We start from the raw sequence: 16,532 nt of genomic DNA, 5'->3' as shown, positions 1-16,532 counted from the left end.
GTCTCTCACTCCTTCAGCTCATCACTGACAAGCTGCTAAACTGCACCCTGTTACGTGGTAGACATGCTGCCTCCAACTGCAACTTTATCTCACATGTTATCAACAATACTTTAGGTTTACTGTGCTAGAGACCTGGTTGAATAACTCATCACAACCCCGCATGGCCAAATCATAGCTTATAACTATTCTATCGTTAGGAAAGACTAGCCTGACAAATGTGAAGATGGAATAACAATCATCCTTAAATGTAACATCTAATGCTACATAATTCCGGCAGAATAATGTCAGTCTTTCAACTCCTTTAAATTCAGATGTTCATTTCACCCCTGGTTAATCTGAGACTGGCCATCATCTACCAACCTCCAGGAAATAACTCCCCTTTCACTAATGGAATTAGAGAACTTGTAAACTCATACATATTGCTTTCTGCCAACTCTATGTTACTTGGTGGTCTCGACATTAAATTAAATTACCCTTAGAACCACATCTTAGTCTTCACCCCCTTCTTGACTGCAAATTATTTTAAGTGACATTGTAAATATTCCATTCACTGCAAAGAATCCATTCTACAGCTCAATTACTGAACAAAACCTGGTACAATCTCAGTACCCCATCCATTTCGACTAGTCTAATTATATCCTTGTATATTTTCTCATTTGTTCATGTTGTTCCATGTATCACCAAACATTTCAACGATTAGAGAATGCACTTGGGGTAAAGATTTCTAAGATATTGACAAGGAGGAATTAATGTGCAAGATTTTATCCTTTCCGGGTCTAGTTTTTTGATTGGCGAGACTTGATCTGCAATCCAATCAAAAAACGGCAAACGAGGTAGCTCACACATCTAAAAAGACAGTCAATAAGACCAAAACACCAATCAGTTCTCCCCAAATCTCACCTATGAGAGACACATGCTTAGAAGAGTTGAAAGATCTTGGCAAAAAATGTCAAATACTCCCCTCCCAAATGTATACAGCAGAAAAAAAGTATTAAAAAATTGTCACTGCGAATAAATCATATTGTGACACTCAAATCAACCTAAATTTGTATCAAACATTCTTTAGCAACAAACCCAAATCACAATGCCTGAAGACCATGACCTATCTGGATCTGATGAATTTGCCTACTTTAGTATCTAGAATATGTACATTGAAAAAAATGCTCACATCCAGATGTCACTTGGAAAACTTCCACAAAGAACTCTCTAGTTTTTTACACCACCACCTTTAGCCAAAAAACTTTAATTAAATCTGCTTTAACAATTGTTTAATGGGAGGGGCGTGACAAACTGCAGAAGATGGTGGAAGCATCTCCCTAGAGCTCCCACCAGGTGCTCAGAACGTATACATCATACAGCACCATCCAAGCTCTACACTGGGAACTGCCTCTGCCTCTGCTCCTGTGATGAGAATCTCTCTCTGACCCTCAGAGGCGTACCTGACTTTGTTACTTGCTGTAGGCTGCTTGGACGGCAACCCAGAAGCAGAATGACGTGGCTCGCAGGGCTGCTGTCCTCCTCAAACCCCACCTGGTTGGGCCCCAACGTGGGTCCAGAGACGCTGTTTCCAATAAAGGAGGCTCTTTGCCTCCCCACCACCCCCGAGTTGCCCTGAACCATTACAGGACCAAGGTGACCCTCAAGTGCCTACAAGCTGCATTAAAAGACCTGGTGGCCCATGGAGAGACACGCCGGGCACCCCGGCTGAGGTAAACGAAAGGGCTGGCCCTAGGAAATTCTGCTTACCTGATACTGTGGTTGCCAGAAGTGCTGGAAGCGCTGTGGCCTACTGACTTAGCGACCCCCCTCCCAGACTGCCCTGGCATATCACAGGACTAAGATCACTGTGGCAAGTAGCCAGGAGGCCTGCAAAAGACACACTGACATGCTGCGACAAAGGAATGAGCCAGACCTGGGGATTCTGCTTTCTGGCTGCTGTGGTCAAAGAGGAAGCTGTCAGTGCATTGAACTGATGGCCAGAGTCACTGGCTGCTTTCCTCTCCCGCAGCCTGTGAGGTGGCGCTGCTCACTCGCTCCACAGAGGGCGGTGGCCTGAAGATAAGAGGTGAGCTTAGCTGCTGGGGCCCTGGGGGGTTTGATTGGCCGTATTGAGCTATCTTCTCCTACCCCCAGATCTGTGTTAAGACTTTGTGGGACCAAGTGACGAGGGCGGCCCGACCGGGTACCTCAGTGACGGGAAACAGTCTGTGCAAAAGTATTTTTACATCACAGTACTTTTGCCACACATTAGTTACTCCACATTTGTTTATCACGTATAGGCCTTCACCGTGCAGGCCTTCACCACGCATTTAAGGTAAGTATGGAGGTTTGGGGGGCCTCACTCCCCCCCCCCCAAAAAAAATATATATATATATCATGCTCCAGTTTGCCCAAAAGACGGGGGTGCACTCAAGCAACAGTGTACATCCTTACATCCATCACATCTTGGGCTGCCTGGCCTGATGCGTTTCGGAAATCACTTCCTTTATCAAAGGCTGAGACACAAAGTTCACCGCATCGTCTACTTTCACACATTTATTCAATAAAACACCTTCAGATAGGCTGCTGTGAAAGAGTCTTGAGCCCTCTCATAGGCTGCTCAAATGAGTCTTTAGCATATCGCATTCTGGGTAATGTAGTCCCAAATGGGTGCCGTGAACCGGGGGTACCTTCTATATGCCCTCAAATGGGTCCCAAGGCGTGAATGGATAAGATCCTCGGTGCTGTTGCATCATGGATGTGCCGGGCGCAATTTTACGGCTCCATGCCTGCTGTGATTGAGATGGTGAACTCCCCCACGTCATAGGCAGCCGTGTGTACATAATGCCCCAGTTTGCCCAAAAGACGTGGGTGCACTCAAGCAACAGTGTACATCCTTACATCCATCACATCTTGGGCAGCCTGGCCTGACGCGTTTCGGAAATCACTTCCTTTATCAAAGGCTGAGACACAAAGTTCGCCGCATCGTCTACTTTCACACATTTATTCAATAAAACACCTTCAGATAGGCTGCTGTGAAAGAGTCTTGAGCCCTCTCATAGGCTGGGGGTGGCAGTGTGAACTCCTAAAATTGTGCTACATGGGATTGCCTCTCTTGATGAGCTGCTGCAGTGGGGGATTAATAAGACATGATTATACTTGCTACTGGCAATGGCTGATCCCGTAGAGCTCACCTGATTGTGAATTTGCTGAGAGGGGACACGTGCGAATCTTGATGTATAGCCAGGCCCCCTCCCAACACTCCCTCTCCAGGCTCCTGCCTACTGGAAGGTAGCCGACCACCAAGGGAGAGAGGGACAAGGGAGGGTTCTCTGGGTCCACAGGTGCCCCCATCATGGGAAGTCCCCCACGGGGTAGCAATGTTATTGTATTTCTGTTGACCCGCCTGTTGAGGTCGTTAGTGGGATGGGTGGGGGAGGGATGTAGGGATACCGGCACGTTTGGGGTGCTGTTGTGGGAGGGACTGGGCGCATCAGTTGTTTGGTTTGGGTCTTTAGGGGGTGGGTGGTGGGGAAGGGAGGCATCGGCAATCGCTCTGGCAACTACGAACGAGGGAGGTCATCATATTTCAGGCACACATCCACATCGAGGGAGGAAGGCACTGGGAGTGTGGACAACAGACCGTCATTCGCTGGGCATGGTTTATACGGTACGCACGCACAACCTGCTCTAACCAAATTGAAACTCCTGTCCTGGAATGTTTGAGGGCTATGGGACCCCCGTAAGCGGCGTCAGATCCTCGCATACCTTGATAGGCATCATATCAGTATAGCGCTCATACAGGAAACACACATGGCCCCCGGGGATGACCCGACGTTTGGGTGTAAGTGGGCCTCTGTACGAGTATTCTCGTCCTATTCCACGTATGCCAGAGGCACCGTGATCCTTGTGAAACGGGGTACTCCGTTTGTATGTGCAGGACAGAAGAGGAGTAGGGATGGGAGGAGTTGTATGCTGTGGGGCACGCTGGGCACGCAGTCTGTTGTGCTTGTAAATTGCTACGGGCCTAACGTTGATGACCCTGATTTTCTGCATTCACTCTGGGGACAGATTCCGGGGGTAGGAGCCACACACGTCTTATGGGCCGGGGACTTTAACACAGTCAGTGACCCCCGGGTAAAAAAAAAAACAGTGTACATCCTTACATCCATCACATCTTGGGCAGCCTGGCCTGACGCGTTTCGGAAATCACTTCCTTTATCAAAGGCTGAGACACAAAGTTCACCACATCGTCTACTTTCACACATTTATTCAATAAAACACCTTCAGATAGGCTGCTGTGAAAGAGTCTTGAGCCCTCTCATAGGCTGCTCAAATGAGTCTTTAGCATATCGCATTCTGGGTAATGTAGTCCCAAATGGGTGCCGTGAACCGGGGGTACCTTCTAGATGCCCTCAGATGGGTCCCAAGGCGTGAATGGATAAGATCCTCGGTGCTGTTGCATCATGGATGTGCCGGGCGCAGTTTGACGGCTCCATGCCCGCTGTGATTGCGATGGTGCACTCCCCCACGGCGTAGGCAGCCGTTTGTACATAATGCTCCAGTTTTCCCAAAAGACGAGGGTGCACTCAAGCAACAGGGTACATCCTTACATCCATCACATCTTGGGCTGCCTGGCCTGATGCGTTTTGGAAATCACTTCCTTTATCAAAGGCTGAGACACAAAGTTCACCGCATCGTCTACTTTCACACATTTATTCAATAAAACACCTTCAGATAGGCTACTGTGAAAGAGTCTTGAGCCCTCTCATAGGCTGCTCAAATGAGTCTTTAGCATATCGCATTCTGGGTAATGTAGTCCCAAATGGGTGCCGTGAACCAGGGGTACCTTCTAGATGCCCTCAAATGGGTCCCAAGGCGTGAATGGATAAGATCCTCGGTGCTGTTGCATCATGGATGTGCCGGGCGCAATTTTACGGCTCCATGCCTGCTGTGATTGCGATGGTGCACTCCCCCACGGCGTAGGCAGCCGTGTGTACATAATGCCCCAGTTTGCCCAAAAGACGGGAGGTGCACTCAAGCAACAGTGTACATCCTTACATCCATCACATCTTGGGCAGCCTGGCCTGACGCGTTTCGGAAATCACTTCCTTTATCAAAGGCTGAGACACAAAGTTCACTGCATCGTCTACTTTCACACATTTATTCAATAAAACACCTTCAGATAGGCTGCTGTGAAAGAGTCTTGAGCCGTCTCATAGGCTGCTCAAATGAGTCTTTAGCATATCGCATTCTGGGTAATGTAGTCCCAAATGGGTGCCGTGAACCGGGGGTACCTTATATATGCCCTCAGATGGGTCCCAAGGCGTGAATGGATAAGATCCTCGGTGCTGTTGCATCATGGATGTGCCGGGCGCAATTTTACGGCTCCATGCCCGCTGTGATTGCGATGGTGCACCCCCCCACGGCGTAAGCAGCCGTTTGTACATAATGCTCCAGTTTCCCCAAAAGACGGGGGTGCACTCAAGCAACAGGCAGCCCAAGATGTGATGGATGTAAGGATGTACACTGTTGCTTGAGTGCACCCCCGTCTTTTGGGCAAACTGGAGCATTATATATATATATCAGCATAATGCATTTCGGCTTAAAGCCTTCCTCAGATGCCTGTTTCCAATTGTTTGCTACAGTTCCCTCCTCTGAAATCACTGCGACACTCCCATTCGTGGGAGAACAGCTGATCCTGCTCCAATCGGGACAACTGTAGTCATGTATAAGCCTACAGCTCCCAGTATGCACCATGTTGGTATTGGATGGCAGCAGGATGGAATTATGCCCAAGTGAGCGCTGTGTATGCCTCGTAGAGGGGGGCCATGTGATGGCAGGTGCCCGCCATGAATTTGCAGTGTCCAGACTTCCCTTCATTCCCCAACGCCCAAACCACGATCATGGGACAAAGCGGGCCGTGAAACAATCTGTAGCGTGTTCGCTTCCCTGTGTAGTCACAGGCCAGCAACTGGTAGCGGCCACAGGGAAGACCCAATTTTCATGGCGGTCCTGGGCAGAATCAATACCTTGATGCGTTGCAGTTCATTGCCAGAATCTCCCAGGACTCTTGTTGGACGTGTCCTCGTTGCGCGCTTGTGGCAGGCGCGAAGACAAATTAAGAAAGCCATTCACAAGTAAGTAGCATGAGGACACAGCAGGGAGTATTTCGGGAAATCTTTATTCACTTGGAAATAGAACATAATGCATTTCAGCTTACAGCCTTCCTCACCGCCGCAAACGATGTGGCCATCTCAATTTCAGAGACCGAGACATGGTACTTCGGAAGACCAGAGAGAATGCACCGGAAATTATGGACAACACCAATGTTTCCCCCTTCCCGGATTACATGTTGGCAGTCCAGCACCGGCAAGCGTCCTACCAGGCCACCAAAAAACAGCTCAGGACAGAGGGACTTACTTATACATGGATATTCCCTGACCAGATAAAAGTCCACGACTAACGCAATCTGTTCTTTGACACCCAATGCTGTGTTGGACTGGTTGGAGCAGCATTACCCTAAAGTGTGTCATCCTCCACCATTGGAGCTGCCGTCTCAAGAGACGCGGTGCCGGCTCCGGCGGCGTCGATGTGGCATCTCCAGAACAAAGACATCAAGAACGGCCCCTTCCCCACAGCTGGCCCTGGAGGGTAGAAAGGCTATGATTGCAACCGTGTCCTCTATTGGATCGCAGAAGCTGTTGCCCCGTCCAGCTCTTTGGCAAGTGTGGCTTCTGATTTAGGGTCCAATGATAGCATGGCTCTTTTTTCTTCAGTGACATCACAATCAGCGGATAATGTATTCTGACCCTATTATCATCTAGACTGGGGTCGACCCTTGCTTTAGGGGGGAGCCCTCACCATAGACCCAGACACCTATTGAAGGAACCTTGTTACATTTTTATTACTGGCAGTGCTTCTCACATTTCACTTGGATGCAGTATGGCCTGTAATACTTATTTTACCATTGTCATTCTTTTTGTTGTGCTATAATACTCTATGACATTATTGCCTCCATTGAGAGGTAAACCCCTCACCACCCTGCCTTTCTCTTATTTCATTTTAGGAGGTAATTGACTGGGGAAGATATATCACAGCCCTTGAGATGCCGTTGATGGGATACTGTACCTTTGCAGTTTAGTACGTCTCTGACTCTCTTCTGAGCCTTGTTGGCCAACTCACAAAGCAGCTGCACTCGTTCATAACTCGTTATTATGGTTTTTCAGTTTTGGTCGGACTATCATTCTTCGATGCACCTAGTATTGGGGAATTGTTCTTTTTGCCATCATTCAAGCCTACTGGCGTCATATTGCGTAGTATGTGACCTGTGGGGATTATATGTCTGTATTATCTGTTTTATGTTTAAATGTCAACTGGTGTACAAAATCATAAAATATTGACTTGGAATGTCAGGGGAATGGGGTCTGTTAAAAAATGCCACAGAATCCTTGCTCAGCTTAATCGCCGTAAGGCACATATTTTCTATTTACAGGAGACACATCTTTTCACCCTGAGTCATTTAAACTCAAGACAAAATGAAGAGGACAATTGTTTGCCACAACATATTCAGCATTTGCCATTGGGGCGGTAATATGGTTGAGGGCTGGAAAACGGTTTGTAGCCATTGACACCAAAGTGGACGTAAATGGTAGATATGTACTTGTCTGAGGAGAATTGGACGGTAAAAACATAGGGGCAGTTTACAAGCCCCTTGTGCCACTTTTGCGTCACTTTTAACATGGGAAAAGTGGCGCAAAAGTGGCACAAGGCGCTTTTAAATCTGCCCCATAGTTCTCGGGAGTGTTTATGCCCCTAATACCAAGATGTTTTCCTGACACATCTGTCCTCTGTACTAGCGGAATGGTCGTGCCTCCTATGGTTAATCAGTGGAGACCTCAATGCAGAACCAGGGCCCTCAGTGACTGGGTATAGGGTTGGATTTTAACTGACGCATGGCGTGCCCACAATGCAGGAATGAGGGAATATTTATATTACTTCCACCCCCACATAAATTACATACCTGTCTAAATCATATTCTATTCCCTTCACCACTGCAAGCGACCATCACGAATGCCACCTACCTAGGTGAAACACTGTCGGACCATGATCCCCTTGAATTAGAAATAGCCTGGGGTCGGGTTCCGACACCTATCCTGACGTGGTGATTGCAACCACTCCTTCTAGAAGACATCGTCTTTAAGGACACATTAGCTACCACCATCGATGCATTTTTTGTAGACAATACATACACTGCTTCCTCCCCATTAAAATAATGGGAAACATTTAAGGTAGTGTTAAGGGGAGTGTCTATTGACACCATCATTACCGGAGCGCAACAGTCTGTTATACGTGACCTCCAGCATACCGAAACCCAACTGGGGCAACTCAAAAGTGCAGCAGTACATGATGACAGGCATGCACACATATTGCAGGACACAAGGCTCACTTGAGAGTTATAGATTATAGTGCTTGTACACAGAAATTGCACATGTAAGGAGATAAAGCAGGTGCACTCTTGGCTCGAATTGATTAAACCGGTAACATTGCCTACACCGGTCCTCTCTGTGATTACGCTCTCTGATATTCACTGCACAACTCACTAGGATATGAATGAAGCATTTTGCGAGTACTACACTGGACTTGATGGTGCCCACCCCCACAAGCCCTCTGGCAATGTCGATGCCTTCTTTCACCATTTGAGATTTCCACAGGTCTCAGCCATCCACGGAGAACAGTTAGGGGCCCCTCTGACGCTGGGCGAGTTGCACCACGCTATTGAGGAATTCATGCATAATAGGACAGTTGTATGATGTTACAACGCATTACGTTGTAACGCATGCCTTTACCACGCATGCGTTACAACGCAAATGCCTTTCCCACGCATAACCTTTACAATGAATATTCCTTTACCACTGAAGAACCAGACTCTGTCTAGCCTGGCGGCGCAGGGTACGCCTGAAATCTTCTGAGTTCGCCTTCCAAGTTACAGAGACACGGAACACTCTGTTAGCATAGGAACTTCAATTTATTTAGCTGCAGCTAGATACAGTTGTCCCAGAAGTACATCGTAAGTAGGTTCTTAGGAGACTGCCATTTCAATATGTGGCTCACAATCTTTTGTAGCGCTGGAATCCCGTAAAGCAACAACCCCCTGCATGTGCAATAAAAATACAAATCATCCACAAGGACATATTCTTCGTACAAGATGCTGGATAATGGGCAATGCACATTCTTTCCCTAAGGTCGTGTTCTCTACCCGACCCGACAGGTCAGGTGGCTTAGCCATTCCTTAGTTAAATTACTTTACGACAGGGCGCGTGGGCATGCTGGAGATGATGATTTGTAAAACAGCTGTAGGGGCCGGAGAACGGTCACCAAGGGTCAAAAGATGCTTATCTCGAGAATTGGTTGTTTCGAACCGAGGTTCATGAGGTTCAGGATGGGTTCAGCTCAAGAGAAGAGGAGAGGTCGTGTAATATGTACAACAGCATAAAATACGAAAGAAACGCTATAGTGGTTTAAGGTGCCTGAGTGAGGGCAACAGCGCAAGGATGTTACCAAAGCGGGATGGGGTCGAATTTGAATTTCCTCACCACGCATACTTTTACAACACTTTTTGTTGTAAATTCATGCATGGTAAGGGCATACTCTTGGTAAAGGTTATTCCCCCACCCCTAAACCCTTCTTACAAATACCCCTCCCTTGCCCTTAACCCTATAATCGGACCCCTGCTTTTTTTTTCTAAAATCTAATATCCCCCTTACCTCTCCACGTCGTCTCTTCTTAATCTTCTTCTGTGTTGAAGTCGCACTTCGTTAAGAGGAAACGGAAGTGTCTTTCCATTTCCTCTAATGACGCCGATTGCCTCCTGATTGCCTCCACATAGAAACCTCCACAGTGCGTTTTTTTTTGGGGGGGGGACCCCCCCCATGCCCCTTTTTTCACGATTTTTGGGGGGAGAGGGGGAGACCCCCAAGACCCCTTTTATATTTTTAGCCTCTAACACACATGCCTTTACTACGTAACTCGTAGTAAAGGTATGCGTGGTAAAGGCTCTTTGTTGTAACTACGCATGCGTTGTAATGCATGTGTGTTTAAGTTATGCGTGGAAACAGCTGCGTTGTAGTGGCCGTTTCCCTAATAGGACGCCCATTGTGGATTCTTTACCCATTGAATATTATGCCACTTTTACCTCAGAGTTGATTCCACAATTGGAACGACTTTTTAAGGCCTCCTTTGAAGCAGGCACCTTACCACCTACCATATGCTAAGGCCTTGGTCACGTCCCGCTTTAAACCTGGCTGTAACCCTGAAGACCTGTCTTCCTATAGACATTTATACCGTCTCACCATGGAATATAAAATATTAGGAAAGGTGTTGGTGGGATGTCTGCTCCCTTTACTCCCTCAGTTAATACATGCAGATCAATGCGGCTTTGTGCCGCAACAAAGCACCTCCTTGAACATACATCGTCATTATCAGTTTATGGAGGTAGCTAAAGAGCACTATCCGATGGCGTACAACAAGCATTGAATACTCTGGGGTGGGAGTACATGTTTTCAACATTGTCCAAATTAAATATTCCTCTTACTTTCATTTGCTTGATTAAACTCCTATTTACCAACCAGACTGTGAGAACGGGGAGAATATCATCGCAATACCTGATCTTCCATGGAACCAGGCATGGTTGCTCATTATCCTCTCTGTTGTTGGTTTTAGCAGTGAAACCATTGGTGCAGAACCTCAGACAAATGGCGGGTGACTGAGGTATTCTGCAAGGACCTCAGATCCATGCGCTATCCATGTATGCAGATGACATGATTGTGTATGCCCTGGACGTAGGGGCGCACTTAACACCTATATATGATTTTCTCCAATAATTTGGTGATGTGTCTGGTCTCCACGTTAATCCTACATGTTTTCTTGTTCCAGGACAATATATCCCAGTATACCCTACCTTTAGGCACATAGTCACACATTTCGGTATTTAGGTATCCAGATATACAGATCCGATCAAGATATAATTGGTGGTAACTTACAGAAAGCCATATCATCACTAAAGTCTCAAATAAAATTATGGATTACGCTGCCTTTATCGCTGGCATTCCAGACTACAATGTTGAAAATTGTGATGTTGCTCCATCTGCTGTATTACTTTGTTAATCTACCTGTCGTTGTTCCTGCAGGCTTATTTAGAATGTTAAATTTTTTATAGGTTTACTCAATCTTGGACACGGTTCAACATTGGGTTTGGCCTACACAAGATACAGTTACCAACTGGAGAGGGGGGAATGGGTGCTCCGTACTTTAAAGCTTATTGCTTAGCTGGACTACTCCAATAGTTTATCCTACTGGTTAGCAGGTTTCCACTTGAACCAGACTGGCTATACACATTGCAAATAGGTATGCTGCATATCTTACTGCTGCCAGGAGTAATACGGCCCCCTCATCCTTCATTATTACTAAGCAATGCAATAATGTATTGGAGGTGTGCTCTCTAATATATAAACTCGCCCCTCATGGCCCCCCAAGCCCCAGGGACCGCCACCTCCCCGGGGCTTTGTCTTGATCTAAAAAGTGTGGGGGGCTCCTGCAATCCCCACACTTCCCAGGGCATCCCATAATTATGAGCGGGGGCCTCATGTCCCCCCCAAACCCAGGCACTGCCACCTCCCCGGTGCTTAAATATAATTAAACGAAGTGTGGGGGGCTCCTGCCCCTCCCCACAATGCCCTGGGGACCACCACCTCCCCGGGACAAACTTTACTTATGGGCGGGGGTCTCTTGCGGACCCCTGGCCCCGCGGACCACCACCTCCCCAGGGCTTTAATCTTGATTGGAGGGGGTTGCACAGCCCCTTTCTGGAGCCCTCCTTGGCCCTGGGAACCACCACCTCCTCGGGGCAAACTTTAATTACGGGCGGGGGTCTGTTGCGGACCCCTGGCCCCGGGGACCACCACATCCCCGGGGCTTTAATCTTGATGGGAGGGGTTAGAGCCCCTCCTTGGCCCTGGGGAACCACCACCCCCTCCCCCCCCCCAGGGCCGGCTCCAGCAGTGTCCTGGTATGCCCACCCCCAGGGCATTGCAGTTTGCTATGGCATGGCGGTATCACGGCTCCCGCCCTGTCATAGCAAACACTGCTTTGCTTCATGGAAGCTAGAGCAGGAAACCTGCTCTCCCTTACATGAAGCAAAGCAGGATCCTTTTGGGAAAAGGGAGCTGCATGTTAGCAGCTCCCTTTGCTCAAAATCAATGCCGGCTCCCTCAGGAGGCGGGGAGACGGCAGGGACCAAGGGGGCAGTGGGGCTCCCTCCGCAGTCCCCAACATTGAGGCCAGGCCCTGGGAGATGTGGTCACTGGTGCCAAAAATGGCCCAGGGAAGGGGGGCCACGTAACAAATCATGCAGAGACGCTAAGTCTAAAGTGGTCCATGCGATCGAAAAGCAAGATGGACCCCTGATTTAGGCCACCAGACGGTCCTATAAGAAAGCGGTATATGTAGCCAAAAAAGACTGGGAGCAGGGAATTTGGAAGGGCCTTTTAGATGCTGACAGATTGAATTCTGGAATTTGGTGTCCTCTGGTTCTGTTGCAAAGAAAACAACATTGCAGCTAGCGACTGGGTCTCACTCTTCTCCAGTTTATGTATGTGGAAGTTAGAACAGCAGGGCTCCATATGTAGTTTAATGGGCCCTGGGGAATCACAACAGCTTTGCAGAGATAGTGGAGGGAGGCTGTAAGTCCCAAGGCCGTTCCATCAGGATTCATAATATGTTCACAAGAGTCTGATGTTCAGGAGGTTTCAGTGCGGGAAATAGGCTTGGCACTCAGGAAAATTGTCCCCAATAAAGCTGGGACTTTCTGCGATGGGGGTGCCAAGCCATCTGTTAGATATCATAGTGAGGCTGCATTTTAAAAATAAGCTACAGGTTAGATGTGGTATTGCAGGTGTGGTGACCGAACCCTTCCCTGTGACCAGAGGAGTCAGGCAGGGGTGTGTGTTCTTGCCCCCACGCTATTCACACTTTATATCAATGGCCTTGTAAGTTTTCTAGATCAGTGTGATAATGACGCACACAGATTGTCAAACGTGAAGGTTCCCGCCATCATGTTTGCTGACGATACCCTGGTTCTTTCCAAATCCCTTATGGGACTCCAAAAAGTGTTGGACCGATTTGAGTGCTTCTGTAAACAGAGGGGCTTAGAGATCAGTGTGAGCAAACCTAACTGCATGGTCCTGAACCCAGGACAGTTGACCAGGGCCAATCCAAAGTTAGCAGGGGCCCCTCTTGAGCGTGTGCGTACTTTCGTGTATTTAGGCATAACATTAGCAGAACATCTAGGGCCGTATTACACAAAGTGCCCCCGGGGCGCAAGGGGCGTTTGTGCCCACTTTGCGTGCACCTGGGTTACTTTGGTATTGCAGAAGGGGCCGCAGATGCTTGTGCGGCCCCTTCTGTACTACAGACAGTGCTGGCACTCTTAAAGTGCCAGCTCTATCTTCAGAGGGCGTTCTCTCATTTGCATGGGGGCCAATCCAAAGTTAGCAAGGGCCCCTCTTGAGTGTGTGCGTACTTTCGTGTATTTAGGCATAACATTTGCAAAGCATCTAGGGCCGTATAACACAAAGTGGCCCGGGGGCGCAATGGGCGTTTGCGCCCACTTTGCGTGCACCTGGGTTACTTTGGTATTACAGAAGGGGCCGCAGACGCTTGTGCACTGACTGCACCCGCCTGCAAGGGAACTCTAATCCCCCTTCAAAGAGCAGACGGGTTGCACTCTCAGATGGGGACTCACCTAATATGTAATGTAACTATTACTCGAACAATGCTTCCCGTCAAAGTCTCGTCTAAAATAATCTGGTGGTTGTCGGTCACTGCATAACACTATGCTGTTTTAGCTTTTGCATTTTTTATAGTCCTAGCGGAAGCCCTGCTCAGATGGCCATGGAGAATCAGATAACCAATTTCTGCCGCCCCTGATGATCTTGACAGGGGCGTGTTTATCTTTATCTGCAATATTCTCATATTAGCCTAATACTTCCAGCTAGAGTGTTATATGAATTTTATCTGTCTGTTGTTTTCCTGCACATTTCTTTTATGCTGCTTTATTTGTTGTCTGACGATTACCAGGGAAATTATTGCATGATGATAAGAGCACACCGCGTGTTCTATTAACTTGCATCTAATGTTTTAGATGGTTTTAATGCAATGATTTGATTGTTTCATGTGCTTTTATGACTTAGTGCTGAAATGAAGATCTTTTGAATTGGGGAATATTGTTTCAATGTTGTGTCTGTACCTTGAAAAAATTATAAGTCCACCGATATCCTATCCCGTTCACCATGCTCCATTGAAGCTAATGAGGAGTTTGAAGAAAATGATATTGATGCTGCGAATGTGAGTGAGATTTGTGTGATTCAGACTGCACCATTAACAGAAGAGCAGTGGGTTGAGATAGAAGTTGTTTTGATTAAATCAAAGGAGTACATTCAGGAGGGTTGGCCGACAATCAAACAATTCCAGGGTGAGTTACATTCACTAGCGCACGTTGCAGAGGAATGGAGTATGGTAAGCAACATTCTTTTTAGGAACGACAAGTGTGTGCCTCCTGAGACAGTCAAGGAAGTGTCATCATGAGAGCCAGTCACCAAAGACACATGGTTAAGTCAGCCCTTAAAAATGCCATAAGAATGTATTTTTGGTGGCCCAATATGAACCGTGAATCCAATCATTGTATAAGCAATTGTGAGGAGGAGGCGCGTAACGCCCATTGAACTGAAAGGGCTTCAGCCCCCCACCCCCATCGAGTGTGGCAGCCCGAGCTGAGACAGCTTCCCGGGCACACACACAGCTGCACCTGAGTACTTCACAGGTGTTTAAAAGATCATTCGCTTGTTAATGAGGCTTTGTTGTGATTTCACCCCTTCATCTCCACTCTAACTATTGCTGGAAGAGTCAGCCCCCCGCCGAAATTTTTTCTTAGCCCCCAACCCCGAAATTTGGCTCTAGTTGCGCCTCTGGTGAGGAGTGTTCTAAATGCGACAAAACCCTTCGATGAGTTCCACCTCCCATGCAACCTGCACAATGGCCTCATTACCCTTGGGGAAAAATGCCCTTTGAAATAGCAGGGCCCTTTAAGGGGTTACCACTATTTTACTAAATGGCCTGAGGTGATCTTTCTAGAGAGAGCGTCCACAGAGGAAGCCTTACATTTATGAGGGGCATATTCAGCAGAGAGAGTTACCCTAAGTCCATTGTCACTGACAATGTTATACAATTTACATCTCACTGTATGGCAGGATTCCTTAAATATATATTTATTTAAACACAGGGCCACCTGCTTCAATAGGGGTACTGGGGCAGGGAAAAACTATCAATAGAAATAGAACCCCCATCAACCTTTTAATTTAAATTTTAAGGTACCATTTCACACAAATATATTTGAATATTGTTAGACTTGGCTTTTTCAGCGGGTTTACCCCCAGACTTTTTGCTTTTTGGCCTCCTATTTTTGTTGGTTTAAGGATTCTGTACACTTTACCACTGCTATTTCGTACTAAAGTGCATATGCTCTCCATGTAAATTGTGGAAGAGCTGCCAGGAGGAGTACTGCCCCTTTGCTGTGTTGTTGCTCTGTTTGGTTGGCCTGCAGTTGCTGCTTCTGCTTTGGTCAGTGAAAGGACTGGACTGAACTTTCTTTACTTGTGCTGAGTCTCTCCAAGAGCTCGAAGTAGAGCTTGACTCCTGTTTTGAAGTCTCAGGGACTGCAAAGACTTCACCAACCTCTGGTCACCGCTTCTGGACCTGCTGGTTTAGTTGCCACATAGAAGGGAAAAGCAACCGGCACCGCAGAGGGCACCGCCGCATCTCGCACCACAACCCTGGTTTTATCGACAATGACGACCGATGCTGCCAACACCGAGCCGCTCCTTTCACCGTGACCTGTGGGCACTGCACTCCACACCGCCTCGCTTCACTTTGCTGCCCTGGTATCACCGACGCCGTTGCTGCATGCTGACTGGGGGCACAGCTCGTAAGTTTCATGATGCACCGCCTAGTCCCACACAGCAGTGTGGACCATCCAACAGCACCTCCCACTAACCGGCTCTGTCGCTTGCATCGCAACCTGCGAACACCGCATCAAGCACCGTGTCGAGCACCGTAAGCCTTGGTCTCACCAAAGCCATCTGGACGATCGTCACGAGCCGCTGCTTGCACCGCATAGTGAGGGCATCGCACCCTGCACCGCTTCCATTTTGCCATTCAACCGCGATGGTTGCCCAGACTGACTCTCACCGACGCGCCGGCTGCAACGAGAAAGGTACTGTTCACGAGTCTGTCCACACTGTAACTGATCCATACCGAAGTGGTCGACTGGAACTGTTAGACTCTGTTGTTTTCAGCATCGTGGTAGCCCCGGACTGAGCTACCGACTCGGAAGAACTGTGTTTTTGAGATTTTTCTGCAATTTTAAGAATCTGTTGCAAAGTATATATTTTTAAGTACTGTATGTGGATTCTTATCGTTTTGGTCTTGTTTTGGATATA

At 47.7% G+C, this 16,532-nt stretch overlaps 1 protein-coding gene across 2 annotated transcripts in view; it reads left to right on the top strand.

Moving 5' to 3' along the window:
• FYB1 (FYN binding protein 1) overlaps positions 1 to 16,532 on the top strand; it is a 667,308-nt gene that overhangs the window by 176,178 nt on the left and 474,598 nt on the right. The window lies entirely within an intron of this gene.

Source organism: Triturus cristatus, chromosome 2_1 (assembly GCF_964204655.1).
Source record: "Triturus cristatus chromosome 2_1, aTriCri1.1, whole genome shotgun sequence".
Lineage (NCBI taxonomy): Eukaryota > Metazoa > Chordata > Amphibia > Caudata > Salamandridae > Triturus > Triturus cristatus.
This window is presented reverse-complemented; position numbering and strand designations above follow the sequence as displayed.